The following is a 9,515-nucleotide window of genomic DNA, read 5'->3' as shown; positions in this document are numbered from 1 at the left end:
AGACTGGAAATATGTTATAATGGAAATATTTACCGTAGAGTTTACTTAGGCTGCCTTGCAGCCAATGGAGATGCATGCATCAGGATTTTGCTTATTCCTTATAGTGGTACAATTCATACCGTAAATGTGTTCTGAGCTGAAAAATTTGCTTAGTTGAAGACATTTTATGTTTATTATGAAAAACCGAACAAAATGGTAGAAATTCCTGTTGTATGAAAGATGTTAGGATGAAATCCTAACAGGATTGTTTTCATTTTAATTCATGAAGAGAATAATCCGTCCCTCTCATTAATACAGATGACTGCTTCAATCTGCTGCTTCGGAAACATAATCTTTCATACTTCAATATACAACAAAGGCGCAAAAAGTTATTATTTCAATTATGAGCAAATATCGCTACCTCGATCTCAGCAAATTATTGGGAGATAAACGAGGTGATTCAACGAAGTTGGTAAAATTTAATAGATGAAGAGAATAATCCGAAATCATTCTGTACAATCCTTGAACGAAGAGCTGGTGAAATATTCGTTCAATGGGCAAAAGATATTCCTGAGGAGACTAGTCACGCTGTTATTGCTCCGTTTTTTTTTTCCTGGAAATTTTCAAGTTTCAAGGATACTTTACAAGTTTTAAGTAAAGGATACTATAATACCTAGATTTAGTTATGGAGTGATAATAATTTAAGAACAGATATCAGTGTGGCGTGTGAATGTGGCAATATAAATTAATTTGATTACCATAATTCTACAGATAATCCCAATGGCATGGATTAAAAAGTGGTAATTCAGGTTTTATTGATAGATAGTCATAATAATTATTATCATTATTATCATTCATGAATAAAAACCATTCACCAATTAAAATGCCAGCGCGTTACATTTGGAGCAAGAAAACAGTTTGCAAGCGAAAACAAGGCACGTTCCAAGGACACATGCATGCAACAACATTCAATGAAATTCTACGTTCACATTCATAGGTTCTGATCATACAGATCCTAGCTCTGGGAAGAACACAACAGTAATTTTATTATCAGTAATATTCTTATTATAGGACATTCTATAATGGGTCCATGCCATATCACACAGTACACAATTTTAAAATGTAACGCTTATGCGCATTGCGTTTTATATGCATCTTATGCACATGCATATTGCATATCTCAATTTAATGCGGTACATTTTGCAAAGTATTCTATACGGAGAATAACCTGTTTTCTTAAGAGTAATTTAAATTCACCGGTATTGGAAAATCGATGTGAATTGAACAAGTGATAGCCAAGAGTTGTATCGGAGAACAATCTTCAAAGTTTTTCGACTGTAAATACATTTCAAGGGTATCACGAACAGAGCACTGTGCTAATGACGCACTCGAACTAAAATAAATAAATAAATAAATGAATAAATAAATAAAGAAATGAAGACTTCTTCATCCCAGAATTTCTTAGCCAAGTGATCGAATATTTCCTTCCCTTAGACACAATGAATACGTACAGTGTTTCCTAAGTATCTTTATTGAGGAGTGAAACAATACTGAGACAATTCCTGGGTTGAAACTTGAATTGGACGATTCATGAACTTGTATCGGACTCCTGAATATTGAGACTCCTGAATCGAAAAAATAAAACACAATAAGTATCTAATAATTAGGAATTGAATGGAACATGAATTGATTGTCGAAAAGACTTCAAATGCAATCATTAAACCACTACTTAAATAGTTACACACAAAATATACAAGCATGAAAATATAACAGCTAACTTAAGAGCTTAAATCCACGGTTTGACTTTCCCTATTTACGCATAACCCATCTAACACATCGACGGCGAACACAGGACTAAACTATAGCTTTCGCCATTCGGCCAAGGACCTGCCGAACTCTCTCTAGTACATAAATGAACCAAAAAATATACAACTTATCTTATTCCATCCCTAACAACTGAGTAGGGTGAGGATTGAAAAGTCCTCAACTAATTAATTCGACAATTTATTTTTGATAGGATCAGTCAACTAACATACCATTGAACTTAACTTAGGAGCAGATTTGGCTTATAATTTTATGGTTTTGCCTTGAACCTTGAACAAGTCGATGTTCGCTGAAAGGAGACGTGGCCTTAAGAAGAATATAAAACCGAATTTCGTAATTTCAATGGGATGGTTTAAGCGTGGTGAAAAATTAACAGTATTCATTTTGTTCATCTTTGCAAGTAAGAATAAAATTATTAAACGCCATCCTTTGTTCATTTATTTTAATTGAAAAACAGAGATTCCCTCATATTTTATTAGAGTTGAGAGTCAGGAAAGAAATTACGAACAGATCATTATGAGATCTAGCAGATCATTATGAGATCTAGCAGATCATTATGAGATCTAGTAGATCATTATGAGATGTAGCAGATCATTATGACATCTATAGCAGATCATTATGACATCTATAGCAGATCATTATGAGATCTAGCAGATCATTATGACATCTATAGCAGATCATTATGAGATCTAGCAGATCATTATGCGAGAGTGCACCTCAAGCAGAGTCTGCGCGATGGTTGCAAATGCAGCCAATAGAGCATCCATGCAGCGGCTGCAGGCGCGGATTCGTCGTTCATTTCCACTCAATTATTGAGGTGGTGAGTTTAATACTAAGTAGTTTTAAGTCGTATTGATAAATGATTCATAAATACTAAGTAGTATTAAAGCCGCCAGAGTATTTACCGCAAGTAATTGTGTGAACAACATGCCTCTCTGTCGGTATGCTACGTCCTGAGTTATCTAAAGACAAAATGCGTTTATCGCTGGCGATTATAAATAGATAAACTTTGTGAAAAAAATAGAACTTGTGGATTAATAAAAGCAATATGTTTCTGCAAAATCGTCGCTCAGTCAAACAATTTGGAAAAATAAACATAACAGTGGCGTATTTGTTGTAATAATGAAGCTAAAACCTTTCCGCAATGAACAAAAAACTCTTAATCCAGCAGAAAGTTTTGGGTCGTCATGCGCGATCTAGACTATAATTCAATTTAGTGCGTGTCTACTTTTAGATGAAAAACAAACATTTCAAGTGGTTCGTTTTTTAACTTGACGATCATTACACTACGTTGGTTGTCTGCAGAATTGCACTAGACTTCAAGACAAGAGCTTCATGGAATGAATAAAGCGGGTCCATTTAGTTGATGACTCAAGCTTCCATGCACGGCTCTGAAGTCGCCTCGACTCGAACTATTATTAACGTACAGATCGTACTTGTTTCAGCAATGAGTGTGTTAAAGTAAGACTTAAAAGACTCACTTAAAGGCAAGAATTATAACGAAGTAGATATTATTTTAGCAGACCAAATATTTCTTCCCTCATGCCATAAAAACGCACATCAATGTATCGATTTTTTTGAGTAGTAGAATAAGAAGGACAGTCCTGCGGTGCAAATTTTCTTAATAAGAATTGGAAAAAATACCCTGGAAAAATAGTTAAACTTTATTGCTAAACTTGACGAGACAATGGGTTGAAACTTATTGAGAATTGACGCTCAAAGCGCGACTCAATTTGCTAGGAGTTCGTTATAACAATGCAGGAAAACATGGGAACTAGCTGTTTAAATTTTAGTTCCTGCGTGCATTTTAATGGTTCCTTTTTCTTTCATGATGGTTTCGCTGTTGATAATAAAAATGCTAAGGCGCTAGTATTGCGCAAGTCAGGATTTAATTTCCACCGCATTGCGGACAAGCGGCTCCAGAAATTTAGGGGCTAAAATGGGGCGGGGTCCTCCGTAGACTTTCTCGAGCTGGTCCCGTTTACGTCTTTAGCCACACGAGTGAAGCGAGCGCGGCTAGCTTTTGAAAAACGAGCATTTGACGGTGTTGACGGATGAGAATTCAATCGAGGAGTGGCAGGTTTAATGAATGAGCGAGAATTAATTCCGCGAAGTTTCATTGAATTTACATGGAGGATTATTTTCAAACATAAACATATTAGATTGGATGCTTCTACATCAACACAAATCCTTCAAGAATGCTTGAAATGTTTACTTATTATGCAATCGATTAATTTGAGGCGTTATTTATTTTCACTGATAGATAAAAATTCCAACACAAATTTGAATAACTACCGAACAATTAGGTAGTGTGACAGTGTGAGGAGATAGAAAACATAAACAGTGAACGTTTTTCTACTGCTATAAGACATGCTCAAATGAAAAATAATCGCAGTTGTAACTTGCACGCACGACAGTCCTTGAACGAATTTTAAAATGTTTATTTTAACAGCTTCGAAGGCATCAAAAAAACCATTGCTTAACTCAATAAAAAATTACTGTATTATTTCATATCGGTACAATTCCTAATGTTACGTGTATGTGGTGAAACACATTTACTTTAATTGGTGGATGTGCGTATTTGTGAGACTCTTCAATTTTATGGGATCTTAATTTTTATACTTGCCCTGTTAGCAGTATGAGTTATTCGATCGTTATAACATCGGTCTAAATTATATGTAGTAGCTTCTTTCCACTGATTATAAAATGGCAAGGAGGGAATTCTTATCGCAACCATTAAGTCATCAGCGACGCTTCGAACGCTTCATGAAAGGAAGCTTCTGCGAGAAGATAAATATGGCTTGAAGTGTTTTTCAACGATTCGGGCGCTGCAAAATTTTTGACGAAGTCGCATTAATTTCAACGGCGGATATCGATTTATGACCAAGTATATATACCTAAATTTCCAAAATTTATTTCTGCCGTTTCTTTTATGGAAATTAAAAAATCATCACAGTTAATATTTGAGTTAATTTTAATCAGCGGCGGTCCTCTCACATGTACGTCACAAAAATCAATTTGGAATAAAACTTTTTGCTCGCAATTCCATAAGGGTTCAATGTAACGCTATGACAGAAGTGATTCGAAGCGAAATTTTATGTGAAAAATTTTTTGATTGTGCTCCCGATTTCGATTTTCAAGCGCGAGAAATAAATTCTTCCAAATGATCACTTTATATTTTTAATGTTACCTTTATAGAACTCAGAGGATTTAGTTATCTTTTACAATCGTAATTGCTCATTTGAAACACAACGAGTAATCTATCGAAACTCTAAACGATCAAGAGTCAAATCATAATGCTGAAAAAGTGTTTTCAATATAACGCAATTTTGGCTATAGCCAATTCAGTAAAATAGTTTGTAACTTTCTTGTTCTACAGTCGTTTTTAGAAGACATGCATAAATGTGGTATATTTATTTTGCTTGCCTATTAAATGACCGATAGTATGTGGAAAAATTACAATTCAAAACCATAACAATAATTTAAACATCCAATTGACTCCCTTAAAAACATCACAGACAAATTTTCTTCAAATCTCTTGACAGAAAACTACAGCTCATCTCGTAAGAAGAGTGCCGCATTGCAGGAAATCAATAGATGAGAGAAGGAAGTACTCCTGCAGTACTGCTCTTGAAACAAGTGAAATAGATTCCAATATGAAACAATATACACTATATTAACTTCTGAGTCTTGTCATTTAAGTTCTAATAATAAAATATATGAAAAGTTTGCAATGGGAATAGTGGCATGGTTTTCAGCCGTGGACCTAGGAATGTTTTCGGTTGCACGCTCTCAGAGAGGGGAATAATCTCCGTGGGCATTGTGGTAGTTCCCCTTGAATAGCGGCGGGAAGGGGCGGCGAGAAAATGGGAATTTCGCACAAACAGAAAACGAGACAGGCTCCGTTCAATGGTAAACTATGTGGTGATGACATACGAGTAATTTATTTTTCATACGTATGCAGATATAACAATAAGGTGGTGATTCTCATCAAAAATTCAAATCTGCTGAGAACATTCAACATATCACTATATATCGATATCAAAGAGGCATGAAATTCCAAATATTCTATAAACCATTAAATACTGGCATAATTTTCGCCGTTCACAAGCAACCAAACCACCGTACCAGCTGTATAAAAATTTTATCAACTACAAGAGTTGTTGCATTTCAATACAACATTGCTGGGAGTACTTGGAGATTAGTGAAAAAATACATAAAAGATATGACAATTAACAAGATTCGGTGCGTCCCAAGGCCTATTTTAGAGGTCTTCAGCCGCTCTAAAATATTCATAAGCCATCTAAACAATTTTATGCATTAAAATCCTTATTATTTATTACAAACAATCTCAATAAATTTCATATAGTGTGGCCTGGAAATTATGATAAATCATACGACCAGTCATTGTTACTTTGATCATAAATCTTAGGGATATTAGCCCATGTCCTCAAAACCGGGTGTGAAGATTATAAAGAAATTTTTAGATTATCACGAATTTAAGGGGCAAAATTTTTATTATAAGATGCGTTTAACGAAGACGAAACAAATTCCAAGTCATAGGGGCAATTGAAGTTAGTTATAAGAATTGGAACTTTTGGTCAACTGGGATCAGGGGAGATTTCTTTAGCAGCCGCGAAAAAATGCTACCAAAACACAGTCAAGTTTAGAGACATCGAGGTATTAGCGAACAAAAGTTTACATGCTATAAATTAAATCAGCCGTTTTCATCGGTTAAAATAATTTATAACCAACCAAAAGTACTTGGGTAATACTGAAAATTATTTACGATTTCATACGGATCATGCTGCGAAACTTTATTGGCAAAATAAACCGGTTAGCCCGTAAATCTCTGGCGGAACTAAAGCTCATTTGAACTGCAAAGCTGCGATTAATCCCGCCACTTAAAGAGGCCTTCGGGGACGGATGAGAAATAACGTCAGGGAACGAGAAAACGACTCTTGGAGCACTATTCTTCTCCTTCTTATGCAATTTGATCCACGAACATTTTCTAAAAATTCTAGTTTTTCACCTGTGGAAGTAATTTCATAGATTCAATCGTTTCGAATTTAAATAAATAAATCTGCAATAGTATTTTTCGGTGACGTAAAGGAGATTCAAGTGTTTGATCAGTAAGTTTTGCAAAGAAAGCAGAAAAGCAATAGAACAAATATTGTTATTATTTGTTTATATGTTTGAGCCTAGGATCCCTACACATTAAACATTAGAAGCTGATAAATAAATATCCGTAATGATTACTTGAATAAATACGTTTTAAATACGGCAAATTATTATAAATATCCAAATTTCACTACATTGAATTATAACGGAAACAGCTGAAATTTAGCCCACATGGCTGAATCCTTAAAAATTCTAAACCGATATTTAACATTGGATGTTATATATGATGGAAACCATCATTTGTTCCGTGATAATTAATGCATGCATTGCGGTTCATGGCTCGCCACAATTATACCATCACCTGTAGCCATAAAAGGTATAAAAGGTATAAATGTTCAAGTTTTGTCCTACTGTCGGTTCTCAGTAGAATTTCTAGAAAAAAAGGCTTATTTAGCCGTCTTATCAACCTATAATGTTCAAGGGGATCCAAAGCCGCTCTCCACGGCTGGGTATTCCCAAGTAAGTTGAGCGGGCACTTAACCTTATTCCTTCTCATATTGTCTTATTTCTTAAACTCAGTTCTCATAACCTTATTCTTTCATTTATCTTATGTGACGCAGAGCATGATGTGCAACCGTTTGAATATTTGCATTTCCCCTTTGTTTTTATTATTCCGATGTTTTCGTCAGAATTTTTTGGAAAAAAATTCATCCATAAAACGCTCAGGTTTTGAAACAAGTAATATATTTTGTTGAAAATGTGCATTCTTTTAGTTCCCCACTTTGCAGCTTTGTTATTTTACCTGAAATAATAAAGCTTTTTGAAAATGCTTTTCCATTAAAGTAAGAGTTCAATCTCTGTCACTAGGTACAAAATCAACAAATCTGCAGCAAATTTTCCATGCATACTTTTCAGCAGTTCTGAAAATCAATCATTAATTGGCAAAATATCTCTTTGTCAGAGATTGAGTTTTCTCGCTTTGTACATTAACAAGTGGATTCATACAAATCGAAAATATTCATTGATTATAATGTTTTTCTATAATATGTATATTGGGAGTAACTACAATTAAATGAATCATTAAACCCGTTATGAAGCGCATCCTTGAGCAGGCAAATGGCATATGCTTGCAAGAACAACGAACCTATATTTTCCGCTGGCGCGTGCGTGCACAACGTTTTTTCATTGTAAATAAGCTACCCGAGTTTCCATTGAATGCAGTCACATGTTCACAAACGAGCGCAAAAATGGGCTACGCGTTGGATCCCCCAGCATCATGGCGTGTAATGAAAGTCTAGGAAATCCGAGGCCATCGCAATATATCGTCATGCAGTCCTCGCTTTGCGAATTAATTAGAATTTAGGGGAAGTCTTTCCCATAATTCTCTCATCCAAGGCTTGGCGCCGTCTAGTAAAAAACAATGGATGATCGGAAGCTATTAGCCATTATACAGTTCTAATTTATGGAAATAATTGCGCATATCTTCTTTGTAATCCATTAATTAGGATTTACCATGACAAGAAATAAACTTGATTTAACATGACAAGAAAAACATTCATTATTGAAAGGTTCTCATTAACGTTTATGTTTCTTGGCGCCGTCTAGTAAAAAGACAATGGATGATCGGGAGCTATTAGCCATTATACAGTTTTAATTTATAAAAATAATTGCGCATATTTTATTTGTAGTCCATTAATTAGGATTTACCATAACAAGAAGTAAACTTGATTTAACATGACAAGAAAAACATTCATTATTGAAAAGTTCTCATTAACGTTTATGTTATAGCACCTGCGGACAACGTGCATCGCAAACTCCATTAATTTCATGTATGGTTAATCGTTACTTATTTTCATTCCATTGAATGATCGCAACTGCCGGGAGAAAAGTTAATAAAATGAAAGCACGGTTGTAGATTCAGTTTCTGTTTCCAAACAGACATATATAGCACGCTCATTTTAGGGGTCTAGATTGTCTTAAGGTTTACCTAAAAAATTAATAATATTGCTAGCTTGCACGGGACGAACAGTTAATACTCGAATCATTAGACAGAAACGAGAGAAAAGTCATTAATGTACGTTTTGGATTCAGCTCAGAAAAAATATCGCCTTGAACTTTCGTGTATTTTGTGATGTTTTAATAACTACTGTTTTGAATAAGAATGCATTAAGATTTGCTATTCTTAATAGATCCGGAGAGCTTTATCATAAACGAAGAGAGCTGAAATACCCTCCCAGTACAGTCGCGCCACACGATCATGCGCCAGATGTAAAGTGACGCACAATAAATATATTTTATTTATTAGCAGACTTTCGCAAGACATTTCAAATATTTGCATAATTTATAATAGATGTCGTTTCTGTAAAGCAGACACAATAATATTTATTGCATTGTTTACCTGCTCCTCAAATTTATTACAGGGCGAATATTGAATTTCAAGTAATGAACGTCACTGGTCAGCTTCATGGATGGTAGCATTGGATTATCTTGTTGCTGAAAAATTTTAAGCTGAAACTTGACATGGAATTTAAACTCCCCTAAGTTACAGTGAGAGTTTGATTCAAAGCCAACAGTTGCAAAATTTCCTTAGA

Source organism: Hyalella azteca, unplaced genomic scaffold (assembly GCF_000764305.2).
Source record: "Hyalella azteca isolate HAZT.00-mixed unplaced genomic scaffold, Hazt_2.0.2 contig6875, whole genome shotgun sequence".
NCBI classification, from domain to species: domain Eukaryota; kingdom Metazoa; phylum Arthropoda; class Malacostraca; order Amphipoda; family Hyalellidae; genus Hyalella; species Hyalella azteca.
The sequence above is the reverse complement of the archived record's forward strand: the minus strand, read 5'-3'. Positions refer to the sequence as shown.